This window comes from Telopea speciosissima, chromosome 11, assembly GCF_018873765.1.
Source record: "Telopea speciosissima isolate NSW1024214 ecotype Mountain lineage chromosome 11, Tspe_v1, whole genome shotgun sequence".
Lineage (NCBI taxonomy): Eukaryota > Viridiplantae > Streptophyta > Magnoliopsida > Proteales > Proteaceae > Telopea > Telopea speciosissima.
The window spans coordinates 55,768,340-55,783,503 of NC_057926.1; positions in this window are offsets into that span (position 1 = coordinate 55,768,340).

A 15,164-nucleotide genomic window follows, 5' to 3' on the forward strand; every position below is an offset into this window, starting at 1 on the left:
AGTGGAATCGATACAAATCCACATCCTAATCCTATATATTATATAATTCTTAAGACTTAAGGTTATGATAGCTAAGGTCAAGCCCTTTATTTTTTTTTAGTCATTCAATTTTGACCATGGTTTAAGGAATCGGTATCGGTGGAGATGTGAAGACCGATACTGAGTTTTGACGGATCCCATATCGGTGGATTGGTACAAACAAGAGTAAAAAAATTTTTTTTTTTTTTTAAGAAAACATGACCGATCTAGATTGGTTTCAGCAGATCCAGATCCATACCGATACAGCTTACTAAAACCCCCCATTGAACCATTATGCCAGCCGATTTGTTAGGTAATTGTACTAGTTGATCAAATAATGATACAAGGTTATAAGTTGGGTGAGCAAGAAAATTTGCCCGGGAGAACCTGTCAGAAAATTGGGCCACACAGAAGCCCAGGCCCAAAATATGACCCATTCTTGTGTTTGGTCTGGGCTTAGGTTTATCTTAGAGTAACAAGGACGTGAATACGTATATGCATATTTTAATATAGAATAGAATTATTACAATGGGGAGTACATGGATTGGAATAGCCATCCATCAAATTTTAGAGCTTAATTCATCAATCAAAGACACTTCCATGTATTCACACACATCCCCTACTTATGTCCATGTTGGCCTACTGCACCGTGCACTCTCCCATAGTTTTGAATTTTGAAAGCGCTATTTTGCTATTTCGAAAACTCCATTGAAATTTGACATATAAGTACGTCACCTTTGGGTCTATCGTCCACAAATTTGGGTCCAGTTTGATCTACCACGTGGTAGATGCTTATCGATATGGTCAATCTGGAAAATGTTTATCCTAATACAATATAGGAAGTATGTTCCCTTCGACACTTGTGTGCAGTTTCAAGCTAAGGAGAGGGTAGAAAACGGAAACCTGTCCTATAGGAGGGGTATTAAGGATATTTTCTTAGGGAGGGGGAGGGGGGGGGGGGGAATAGTGATTCGGGTGATGTCGTGCCGGTTCGGTTTTAAGCAGGCTTCATGGGAAACATTAACCCTATTAGAAACTTAATGTTGGGTCTGTCAAGGGAAAATTATCACCCCCAGTACTGGGGGCAGTGCTATGGGCATCGTGCGGTGCAGCACCGCCATGTGTGCACAGTGGACCTCACCGTGCACACATGGGTGGTGCTGCGTCCCACGATTCGCATAGCACCCCCCAGTACTGGGGGTGATACGGACCCGTTTGTCAAGGGGAAAACCATATGGGTTAGTTAGCCCATGTTATAGGCACACCATACCCATTTCACTTGTCAAATTCAACCCAAATACGCAATAGAAATGCCTTAACGCTAGAGATGTAAATGAATAGCCAAAATCCGTTTCCATATCCATTTAGCACTATTCGAATCCGTCCGAAAGCTAAACGGATGCGAATACGGATAGGCTATAGCTATCCGAAAAGCTATATTCACATGTAAACGGATAAAATATTCGATCCATATCTGTGTCCATATCCGTTTAGCACTATCTGAATCCATCCGATAGCTAATCGGATGCGGATGCAGATATAGCACTATCCGAGCCGAATCCGATCCATTTACAACCCTACTTACCGCATTGAACTCCTCTCTAGGGAGCCCAACTCCCAGGGAGTAAAATCCAAGGGCATCCAACGGCTGGCCTGTACCGCATACATCTAGATGCGCATCAGTCAACTGTCAAGATTTGTGCAGCATAGCCTAGCCGTTGGATGCTCCCTGACACTGGGCTGCCTGGAGAGGAACCGGATCCCACAAGTAAACCCAAAAGTAGGGGGGGAAAAAAGGTCCAAACACGAAACTGTGTGAGATGGCATTCACTTTGTGCGAAGATTTTTTTGACCAGTAAAATGAGTGAGGTTCTGTATCACATGGAACCACGAATTTCTGCAACTTGGCAAAATGTGAGATGCTGGCAAGCTAATGACACCAATGATGGAGTCACTATTAATATAGGATGGAAAACAATGCCCACGACAAAGGGTGCCCAATAAGTATAGGCCATCCTCAGCTAGCCCAACTCTGCCTCAAATATTTTGGTTGGGCAAAAGGGCACGGACTTGGGCCTATACCCAAAATATTGGTTCAGTTAAGGTCTTCACCTGGCCCACTTATACCCCTAGTCACTCCATCCTCTCCTCCCATTGTTGAGCCTCGCTCTATCAAGGATGAGGTTATTTTGTCTTTCGTCCTTTCTTTTTCCCCAAATTTTTTGGTTCTTTTCACAAAATTTGGAAAATTTTCAAACTTATCCAAACCCATTTAGTTCCTTTCATTTTATAATAATGGATTTTCTATAAACTTATCCAATCTTATATTTTTTTCACTGCACCTATAAAACTTTGATAGGTCACCTTACTCCTTTGGAGATTATAGGAGAATTGGACCACATCAAGCAACTTGGCCCAGTCTCTCCAGTTAGCAATTCTTTGGAGCCTAAGGACTTCTCCAACAAGTTGTTGATCCTCTCTGTTTGTCTGTCGATTTGCGGATAGAAGCTAGTGGAGAAATGTAATGCGGACAGATTCTAAGACGAGGAGATTGTGACTAACCCGAGGATAGAGGTATAGTTGACGAGGAGAGAGGATTGGTAACCAACCCAACTCTCTTCCTTCCATTACCAACAGCTAGGAGTGCTGCTCTTCGCCAAGGACAAGAAAGAGGAGAAGAAGGAATTAGTATCTATTGGGTATATTATATAATCCTTTTATATGTTCTAATATAAGTCTACTAGAATAAAGACCCAGGCTGTGGTGGGTCTCGCTGAAAAGAACTCATCTAACCTAAAACCCTAGTCTTTCCTATAAATACTAGCTGGAAGCAGCAACCTATTTATTTCAAACTTGATATGTAAGGTGTATTGCTTTAAGCAACCTTGTGCTTAAAACCCTAAATCCTAACAGTATCCTCTATCCTCCTACCAATTCTACGAGTTTAAGCAACTCTACTAGTAGGGTTCGGGTTTGGTCAAATGTTTGTTTAGTTTTCTTTTTATCAGTCCTAGTAGGAGTCTTATCATTTTCAGAAAATGGTGGTTGCGTTTTAGTTTTCAACTTATGCTTTGAAACAAAGGAATGCCTTTTATAGTAGGTAATAGGTCTGATTTATGTTATTTTTCAGTTGTATTAGAGGAAATCTTGGGAAGATTATTATTGAATTTTGGGTCTTTTCTTTTTGGACTTTTGGACCACAAATAGATATAATGGCACAAGACCAAACCAACAATCTATGCAACAATATTCTATCATTCTAGTTCTGATTCAATCAAATTTCATATTCTAGGTTCCCTTATCAAGCTTTTTTTAAATATATTTTCATCAGTTGGACAGCGAGAGGATAGAAAATCATGCTTTTGTAACATGGAACAAACCTGTGGTTGATCATCTCTGCTCCATCCCTAGGGTGTGTTGTTTGGTGCGATGGTAAAAACCCTAGGCTGCCAATGTGAAGACAAAGGGTTTGAATCTTGATTAGACACTTAGTGCAAAAAATTTGCCAAACATTACGATATTTCACATCCATATCCCAGTATGGGTGTCAAAAAAACCCGATCAGCCCGAACCCGCCCTGAGCCCGGAGTGGGCCGGGCTGGGCCTGGGTTGAGGTTTCGATCCTGTATTATATAATATGTATATTTAAACAATATATAGATAGTGGGCCTTGGTGCCAGGGTCAGGGTTTCTCCATTGTGACCTCTTGGTCATAGGTTTAAGTCTGGATACAACCTTTCAGCAAAAAATATATATATATTTTTTTAGTCTGGGCTTTGTTAAGTGGGCTGTGATTGATATTCTGGGCCAATCAGGGCCGGGCTGGGTTGAGGGTATGTTTGGCCCTAGTAAGGCAGGGCTGGGCTTGGGTTTAAGTTAAGCCTCCTAAGTTTGAGCTAGGGTTTAGGGCAAGCCCGGATCGACCCATCCCAGCCTGTTGACAGCCTTAAGGAGTAACCTTTTTAGTGACTAGCACGAACTCCACTAAACCGTATTGCCATCGTGTGATCTCTCCCTCAATCTCTTCAACAGGGAAGGTAGACACCTTCTTCCCTTCCTTGATCGAAGGTTGGAGACTCATACAACATTTAATCAATGACTTGTGAGGATGGCAACGCCTCAATAGGCAGAATTTGATGAAGAATTTGTAGCAATGTAAGATCGATCATGTGCACATATGTGATATGGTCACAGGGGTGTGTTATGTTCTTGGTTGGGTCTGCTCTCTCTCTATTTGACATATGCATATGTATATTTTCAATGGATTTGGATTACTTATTCATACACCATCCCTTTAAGCAAATGGTATAAAGCCCTTACCTACCCTCCCAATTTGGGTTTAAAGGTACAAGAATCTCCCAAATGGAGATGGGCTAAGGTGGGTAAACTGGTAATCCTTGATAGCCCTGCTTTTGGATTGGCAAATCATCAACATAGCCCAACTCAGTTTGAGAAGGCAGGATGTCTCAAGACACATTACATAATCAAGGAGAAAGTTATCCTTTACCATACGTTGACGGTTTTACCGCACCATCCGATGGTTTATGATAAGGGTTTTAATATGTTCTCTAAAATACTCTCCCGCACACATCTGAAACCCTCAAATTCCCATTCACCATGGCTCAAGGAAAAAAGCCAAAATCTGGATGGGCTGGACTGGGCTTGGAGTAAGACCATTTCAACCCGGATATGACGTCTGGTTGGGCCCCAGAGTAGTAAGATAAGATATCCTATTCCTGAGCTAAATTCCTTGATCAGAGGCCAAAAAAGTTCCCAAAAAACGTATCCTGTACTTATTTGTAAAGTGTGAAAGCATTGAATGCTCTCTTTTCAAAGCTTTTAAATAGATTAAAATGCTGCAATACGGAAGTAAAGTAACAATAAAATATCCAAAAGTAAATATAAAGTCTTCTTGTCCAATAAAAGCATCTCTCATCCTTCATTTCAGTTAAAATAAGGAACAGATTCTCTCTCTCTCTCTCTCTCCTGATAAGCTTCTTGAAGATCTCGATCACTTTCATCAACCTCATCTCCAATGGCAGATCAGGGCATTATTATTCTGTGAGGACCCCATGCTCTCTCTCTCTCTCCTGATAAGTTTCTTGAAGATCTCGATCACTTTCATCAACCTCATCTCCAATGGCAGATCAGAGCATTATTATTCTGTGAGGACCCCATGCCATCATCAAATATTTCAATATGCCATATGGGGAAAGGAAAGGAATTGTGTCAAATCAAGGCATGGAAAACCCCAAATTAAACTGAACCAAACGTCAACATGGCCCGCAGATAGATAGAGGTAAGATCGATTTCTTGTTATTTCAATTTCATGTGTTGGTTGGTTTGGCCCATTTCTTTGAGATCCCAAAGCTTTTTGAAAGCTCCTCCCGAGGTCTCTCCCCAGCCATGGAAATCTATACTTACCATCGTGTCATAATTAATAGTGTTTGCTTTGCATTGGTGCGTTGGGGAGCCCAGCCCATACAATGAATCTTGATCGAGACAAGGACTTATCTGGGTTGGTGACACGTGTGGTGACCCTATGCAAAGTTCCAGTATCTAACCACCGCCCCATTTGTATTTGCTCCTCCTTGGCTTGGCTTCCAACTCTTTAATTATCACTACAAATCAACAGGAAAAAAGGAATAATGTATCAAAGCAGCACGCCATGTTACAATGTCGTCGTCATACACTGACTGTGGGCGCAACACACACACACAGAGAGAGAGAGAGAGAGAGAGAGAGGGAACAGGATAAGGATTTTGTGTTGGGAGATGCTCCACCACCACTTCACAACCCCTCCCTCTCCTTCTCATCCTCTCCTTCTCCCTCCCTCACTTTCTTTCTCTCCATGCTTCTTATCAACTTGCTCTTTGGATGCTCTAGGCCCTGACGCAATATCTCTCTCTCTCTCTCTCTCATAATTGGCACTGTTGGAAACATTTTTTTTTAAATAATATCTGAAGCTCTGCCACTAATATTGACAGCTAGGTAGAATTTTCCATAAGCCAGTGTCATATTTTGAAGAGGTAAAATACTAGCATTATAAATGAAGGAAGAAAGTTCTCTATCGGGAGTGTATCTCCCATGCTCAGACACGGGGTGAAATGACCATCGTGCCCCTGAAAGGTGGAAGTCTCATCCTTATGATGCCAATGTATGCATTCTCATTGGTCCCCACACATGTAGGGGTCACACTTCCCACAAAGAATGCCATGCCATGAGTGAAACCCAAACTTACATATCCTCATAATCACTGCCACATGGTTTTAAAATTTTTTATTTTAAAACCAATGTATAGAGAGTAATTGATAATTAGAGAGAGAGAGAGACAGAGAGTATCGTGTTTTGAGTCCATTTATGACAACAAGGTTCATTGATAGAAGACTTTAATAGAGTTTAAACTCCAAAATTGAAACAAAAGCTTTCTCCCATCCATAACAACAATAACAATTACTCAACATTATCCCAATTAAATGGGGTTGGATACATAGATCCTTACCCTTTAATCAACTCTACTCATTTTAGGTCTGTCTTTGACTCTTTTAGTTCTTTCAATCTGAATCAAAACACTCCTTCATACTGGAACATTTAAAGACCTCCGTTGAACATGGTCATGCCACCTCAAACAACTTTGTTAAAACTTATCATGCATTGAAGCTATTCTGAAATCAGCTCTAATTTGATCACTCTTTACTTTATCCTTCCTAGTTTTGTCATACATCTATCTCAACATCCTCATCTCAACTGCACTAAATTTAACTATATGATGTTTCTTAACTACCCAACATTCTGCACCATACATCATAGTCAGTCGTATGATTGTCTTATAAAATTTTCCTTAAAGTTTCAAAGAAATACATGGATCACTTTGTGGAGCTCTGCATATCAATAGGTAGCCCTAATGGGTTTTAAAGTTTTAAAACATCATCCTCTATATCACCTTCTTTGTTTATGAGTGAACCTAGATACCTAAAATAATCACTTTGTGGAATCTCTCTCTCATCAATTTTCACCACCTCATTATCTATCCTAATGTAACTAAAGTTACACTCCATATACTAAGTTTTCGTTCTACTTACCTTAAAACCTTTTATTCCAATATTGATCTCAATAATTCCAGGTTGGTATATATTAATCTTTTCTTTTGTCTCATCCACCAAAATAATACCGTCAGCAAAAAAAATACACTATGGAACTTGATCTTGAATAGCTCTGGTTAGATCATCTATGATAAGTGTAAACAAATAAGAGCTTAAAGTTGATTCTTGATGTAACTCAATTGTAATTGAGAATTCACTGCCTTGACCCCTCTAAATTCTTACACTAGTCACCACACCATTATACACATCTTTAACTGTGTCCACATATTTACTTGGAACACTTACTCTTCTCGAGTACTTACTAGATTAACTCTCTAGGGACTCTATCATAAGTTTTTTTAGATTCACGAATATGGAGATCCTTCTTGTAATCTCTAAATCTCTCCACGAGTCTCCCAAATAAGTAAATAGCTAATGTTGTGGATCTTCTAGCATTAAACGAAATTGGTTCTTCGAAATAATAGTTTCTTGTCTCATGCAAGTTTCAATAACTCTCTCCCATAATTTCATAGTATGTCTCATTAGTTGTATGCCACTATAGTTAGTGCAGCTCTGAATATCATCTTTATTTGTATAAATCGAAACCACAATGCTTCTCCTACATTCATCTGGAATTTTACTTGTGCTCATAAGCTTAATTAAAGGACTCTGTTAGCTAAGATAAAATCATAGATTCCTAATCTCTTCCACACTATTATTGGGGTCTTTCATCCTCCATAAAGCTTCTTCCATAACATCACCATTTATAATTGAAAAGGGATCAAATGGGTTGGGTTTGACCAACAGAAGGCAACCCAACGGAATCTGTGTTGAAAAGTTCAACCCAAAACCTTAAGGCATTAAGTGGAGATAGTTCCCAAGTATATGAATGCACCAAAACTAGAACAAGCCCATGTGGGACTATAACATTATAACTTGTAGCATCTCGACACTCTCACGTATAACTTCAGCATACCTAGCTCTACATGTAAACAACCAACTAAGGGAGAACAATAGAAGAACATATGTTCCGATACTATGTTGGAGGGTTTCATCCAAAACCTTAAAACATTAGGCAAAGATAGCTCCTTAAATATAACATCAAAGGCAAACTGATGTAAGACTATAACTGTATATTACTCCCAACATCTCAACAGCTAGTAAAACTCTTGATGTTACACATTAATGTTTTAGTCATTAATGGAGCTTGGTCATGCTGGAATCAGCCAAAGACCATGATGCATTGGTCAATGTTTTCAAACGGGCCTGAGGATTTTAACTCAGGACAGCCTGTCAGGGTCTCCCTTGTGCTGGTTGAAGCACTATTTATCACCAAGGTAGGAGCACACCTTACCCCTCCCATTCATTTCTCAAACGTATGGCTATTTTGAATGAGGGACATGATTTTAGTATTATAACCTATAAATATAAGTTGATAAAAAAAAATTCTTATTGACTCTAGACTAATGAGAAATATTAACAATAAAACACTAAAATCCCATAATTAAGAACTGTTGTCAACCTGGCAGGTAAAGTTATTATAGGTAGCCAATATGAATGACATCCCAAAAAAAAAAACTTGAAACCATGTACTTAATTAGATGACATTTTCTTCTCCGGTCCCAGATAGTATTCCTCGGGTCCCAGATAATATTTGGGTTAAAAAAAAAACTGTGCACAGCCAGGCATATAGACTACAGAATTGTGGAAGATTCTCATGTTGCCCAACTAGGAAAGAAGTGTGTGGATGCTTTGTTCTACATGCGAGTGATTCTCAATATAGAGGAAAAAAGAGAGGGAGTAGTTATTAGGAAGTTCTAGACTGCGTCCTTTTCAATCCAACCTTCCAACCCCAGAGCAGAGATGAGGGTTAGGAGAAGGTAGTACTTGTAGACAGCAGTGATTGTCCCTCTTTCACACTCCCCTTTTCCATCAAATCTTTCTATAAATAGGCCATCACTAGATGCCTCATTCAAGTCATTCAGAAAGCCTTCAAAACCCTTCTCTCTCTCTCTCTCTCTCTCTGAGCAGAAGAGGAGGCACAGGTGATGTTGTTGACAGAAGATAGAGAGCACAGATGATGAAATGCATGGAGAATCTGCATCTCACTCCTTTGTGCTCTCTATGCTTCTGTCATCACCTTCAGCCCCTCGTGTTACTTCTCTAATATTACTAGTACCCCACCACTGCTGAACTTGTTTCTTCACATTTTGGAGTTTCTTAAGTAAATTGCATATGAATCTGAGGTAAGGCACAGAGGTGGCACTGGTGATGCTGTTGACAGAAGATAGAGAGCACAGATGATGAAATGCATGGAGTGTTTGCATTTCACTCCTTTGTGCTCTCTATGCTTCTGTCATCACCTTCAACCCCTCAGTTACTTCTCTCTCTCTCGTTTTTTTTTTTGCATTTTTGCAGGTTATATTGGCAGAATGGATTGGACATCTATGATTTGGTTCAGTTTCTAACCTGTGAAATCTTTTAACGACATTTCTGTTTTTCTGTCATTGCAGGACTTGAATTCAAGAAAGCAAGAGAATTGTAACAATCATGTGTGTCTCCAATTCTTGTACCTGATCTGATAGATATATTAATTCCTTCTCACGTTCTATTATAAAATAAATAAACTTCTTATAAGGACTGGAAATCTGACCACATAAAATGTTACCCATATATTTATGTAATCATGCAACCAATAGCTTCCTTGACCACATAAAATTTGCCTATATTTTTGTGGTTGTCCCATGTCCAAGACCCATAAAGCTTTCAGTTTAATGCAGTCTATCGGCTGAAGATTTGAAACAAGTAGTTAATGTGTGTATCTTGAATTCTTGCGGGAATCAAGACTATTTTTTAAACCGAGTTTGCTAGTCTCATGGAGGGACTTTTCAAAGCAAAGGAGCTTAACGTGTCTGCCTTGTGGATTGAATCAGATTCTACTTCAGTTATCCTTGCAATTCAATTCAGGGCAACAATCCCTTGGTTTGCTCTTCAAGATTGGAACTTCCTTCAACTGTTCTTGAACTCGATCCCTTGGAAGATCACACACTGATACAGAGAGGTGAACCATATCGCTGAAAGATGCCGCAAAATCAAGGTCTTTGGAGTACATGATTCACTTCCCAAGACACATTTCTGAGGAGCTTGGGAATGACGCAATGATGGTGTATCCGTAGGTGGGTCTGGTTCTCTTCTAGTCTTTTGTCTGGGAATGCCCAGGTTTTGATGTTATGTATTTTATTTTTATTTTTTTTCTTCTTGTTTTTCACTGAATCCTTTTAGCCAAAAAAAAAAAAATCCCAACTTTGAGGAGTATTTATTTGTTTTCTCGTCTTGTTGTGTAAGCAAGTGAAACAAGTGAGATTTAGGGATTTTTGTGTTTGGATTTTCTGGGGAGAATTCTTGTACGACTTTTGGTGCTCTTGAGAGATCTTCACTGTACTTTTCTTTCATTACTTAGTGAATCATCTTCAACTTCACTTGTGGACGTAGCACATCATATTGGTGTGTGAACCACGTTAAATCTCTGTGTCATCTTTGCTCTGTTTTGTTTCTTTATCACTTGCAGATGGTTAAGAGTCGGTCCATTTAAAACTCATCAAGTCATTGATATAATTAAAAGATCACTATTGGATTTTGAAGATTTATATGTTGGCCAAACCTGAGATTACTTCTTGATTTTGAGCATGAATGGCGTTGGATATGTTCCTCCTTCAGTGGAAAGTCATGTTGTGACTACATCGAGAAGTTGGTGTTCTGTGCAGCATTGTGCCATGTATGCTATAAGAGGAACCTCAAAAGATGGACCGGCAAGTCGAGGTCATACCAGCAGATTTGGGATGCCATTAATTTTGAAATAAGAGGCGAGATTGGGACCACAATAGCCGCGGTTCCTGATAATGCTAAAAACCACCACCACATAGTGAGTAGTTGGATCATTCCAATCCCAATTGTGTCTGTAAATATTTCTCCCCTATAGGGACCTGCTACTCTGGCACCCCCACCCCCCTTCTTCTTCCCCGGGTGTCCTTGTATACTTGTGCTTTGTTGAATATAAATTACTATTCACCCCCAAAAAAAAAAAAAAATATGAATGTGCAAGGATATATATAGTTTCAATTGAAGTAGTTTAAGATAAGATATGGTTACACCATATTCATTTGTTACCATTTCTGCAACTTCTAAAATGATAGCCAGACCATATCAAGTAGAGGAAGCGTATTAAGGGATGGAAGCAATCTAGTTATTCCCAAAACATCAACTGATCATGATGGGCTGATCACCTTCCTTACAAAACAATAAATGTAGCAGTCAAATAGTCCTAGCTAGTTCTTACAACAACTTATGAATTACACTAGCTAGCTGTTAATTCCAGTTATTTTCATTTGTAACCTACAAGAAAGTGATTGATGAAGGAAGGAACTAAGAATTGAGACAATAGACACTTCAGGGAATTGTTTGTCCTTGTCTCCCCCTATTCTCCATCAGTTGGAGGATTCAAGACAAGGACCATATATATGTATCGATCACTTCGTTTTATAAGAGAACCAATGTCCCCTTCATCCCGGAAGCAATTAATGGCAACAAATCATAGTATCCATCTCACCCTAGCTCTAAGCAACGTTTATTTTTTAGTATATATAATTGCAGCGCTTTGAATTGAAGGAATTCATGAAGGTTGGGATATATGCCGAATTATTATTATTATTATTATTTAACCGGCCTGGGCTCTCAACATCCGGAATAGCACCTTTCTTGTCCTACCCATACCCACTTCATAAACCCGTAGATAACTATTTCTAACTACTAGGTCTACATGTCTTTTTTTCTACCAAATCAGCTTGGAACATCATTAGATAATAGAGCCCTAGAGTGGCATGGGTGAAGGCTGTTTGGTTCCATGGGATGGTAATATCCCGAGACACGTACTCATTTACTACTTGGCGTTGTTTGAATGATGCTTTGTCCACAATGGACCGATTGAAGAAGAAGAACCGAATATTATCAAACCCCCCACCCCTCTTCCTTTTGTTGCTTTTGTTGGGCTAGTTTGGAAACTCGGGATCATTTATTTTTTGTGTCCTTTTAGAGCTTCCATTTGGAAAGAAATTAGGTCCGATTATTCCGATAGAATGAAGCACAATGAGTTGCAAAAACATTTAATTTGGAGGCGACTCTATTGGTGAAATAGCTAATTAAGATGGCTTTTAGTATTACCATTGCTCACATTTGGCAAGAGAGAAAATGTGACAAGCCTCGCATAATAATTATGGACATTCAATTCGGCTTGCTGATGTGGTGAACAAGAGTAGTGGTGGTTTGGGTTGAGGCACATGTAGCTTAGGGGGGTCATGCACTCATGCCACCGCCTTTACTCACTGTTAAGATTGATAGAGGCCTTATTGACAAGTTATATGTGGAACTTCGGGGATCAAATCAGTAACCTTGTAATTGGTTTTTTTTCTTATCCTTTTAACCTGCAAATTTTTGAATTTATAGTCAAAAAACATGAATATATAGAATTTATGTTTTTGCTTGTAGGACCGGCCGGAGTCAATTATCTGCAAGGAATTGAAACATGATTTAGGCCAGATTTGGTATGATTTGTATTTCAATTTCGGATTGATTTCATGAAAAAGTCAACAAATAGATTGTTGATCAAGAAATTGAAATTGTTTTGGTTATATCAATATGAAATATTTTAAGAATAAAAATATTCATTTGGTGATTCAATTTTTGAGAATAGATTCTCTATAATTTTTTGGGAAGGGTGGTGTGGTGGTGGTGTCAGTGGCGGTGGTGAGATGGGGCGGGTCAGGGATTGGAAGGAGGTGGTGGTGGTGGTGGTGGTGGCGTGAAAGTGATGGTGACAAGAGGTGGTGGCAATGGCATGGAAGAGGTGGTGGTGAAACCATTAGGAGAAGAAGAAAGGTGGTGTTCTATTTTAGCATGAAATTACTACTATGCCCATCAAATTAAAGCTTGTACTCATTAAAGAGCTTGAGTACATGAAATCAAATGAAATCTTTAGCTGCTTCTGAATTTCTGTTCCATTTGATTTCTTTTTCACTAAAATAAGGTGCAAAAATCAAATCAAACAATTTCTGAAATAAAAATCATCACATTACATTAAAATAGAAATCATACCAAATCAGGCCTTAGTTCTAACTTACAAGAGTTTAAAAACTCTAAGGTAAGAGATCCTTGGAAATGAGATGCGATGTTGTGCAAACCAAGGCTGTCCTCACTTTCTTAGAGAGAGCTAGAGAGTAATATGTATAGAACTCATAGTAACATAAGTAATACATGTACGTAGAATTGTATGTGAGTTTATTACAAAGGAGGACAAGAATCCTGTCATATGCAGGGAGAATGCGATCGAGAAGATATTATGAGGGCCTCTCTCTCTCTCTCTCTCTCTCTCTCTCTCTCTCTCTCTCTCTCTCTCTCTCTCTCTCTTCTCCTTCATTTTCTAATTTATCCCTAAAATCACTTTGTCACTATAAGACCTTGATGTGATCTGGATGTGGCAGGAAAAAAGAATATCTTTCGTCCAAGAATATTCAAATTACTAGAATTGGAACATAAGAACATGATTAAATAGGTTGTTTATAAAAAAGTAAGATGCTTGTTGAACAAAATTTGACTAATTTACATGCTCTTCAAATTTATTTATTTTTTCCATCTTAATTTTTAGTCCTATAGAAGAAACAGTTTTGCGCTTACAAAAGACTTCATAAAATCAAAAGTAAATACACAGGGGAATAGTTATGTGGGTGGTCGTACACCAAATCGTTGGATAGGGTGAAAGGTCATGTAGATGTACAACGTCGTGCACTTGTGCCCATCCAACGGTTGAACCACAGTACACAAAACCTTTTGCCTACGCATATTATGTACCTTTTCTACTCAAAAATCTCTAGAGTGGATGAAATTTGGGTAGTCAAGCCTTTTAAAGTTTAACCTATTCTATGTTAGGTGGCTAAATTTAGTAGCTATACACCAAATTTAGCACTCTATACAACACTAGGTTAGTCAAATCCAGTACCGTTTATACCTCAAATTGAGCCTTCAAAAGTATATAACATATACCACTACACTTTGGTGGCTTTTGTCTTTGTGACTTCCAGTCTAGGCAGTTTTCACTTTGACGGCAAGTAGCCATTTCTATTTGATCCACTCTGCTCTAGAATTTCTATCTAAGCAATAGGTAGCCCTAATCTGGTGATTGGGTTCTAAAATGTTTATCTCCATGCATGTTAGCTCTTTTCACATCCCAAACCTAAAACGTGGTGATAGGTATTGATACGTTAAAGTGAAAACAAAAACCTAAGAGAATTAGGCTCTTTATATCCCATTTAATAAGTGCTGAAAACGAAAACCTATAACAATGTAGGAAAAAAAAACGAACATAAATAGCAAACAAATGATTCATTAAGGTGCCTACATCCACGGGAGAGGTACGAGTAGTTTTCATTAACAACAGAGAAAGGGTTACACACTCTCATCCTCATACATCTTTATATTTACAAAGAATTCCCAGTAACCCTAATAGCTCCCCATTACCATAATTTATAAAATATAAATAGAAGAACATATGCTTTGATGCTATGTTGTAGGGTCACGTCCAAATCCTTAAAACATTAAGCAAAGTTAGCTCCTCAAATATAACATCAAAGGCAAACTGATGTAAGACTATAACTCTATTACTCCCAACATCTCAAAAGAACCAGTCAAAATCTTGATGTTACATTAACTGAGGACAGCCTGCTAGAGTCTCCCTTAGGCTGGTTGAGCCACTATTTATCACCAAGGTAGGACCACACCTTGCCCCTCTCATTCATTTCTCAAACGTATGGCTATTTTGGATGAGGGACATGATTTTAGTATTATAACCTATAAATATAAGTTGATAAAAAAAAATGGCCTATTGAGCCCAGACTAATGAGAAATATTAACAATGAAACACTAAAATCCCATAATTAAGAACTGTTGTCACCCTGGCAGGTAAGGTTAGTATAGGTATCCAATATGCATGAGATCCAGAAAAAAAAAAAACAAAAA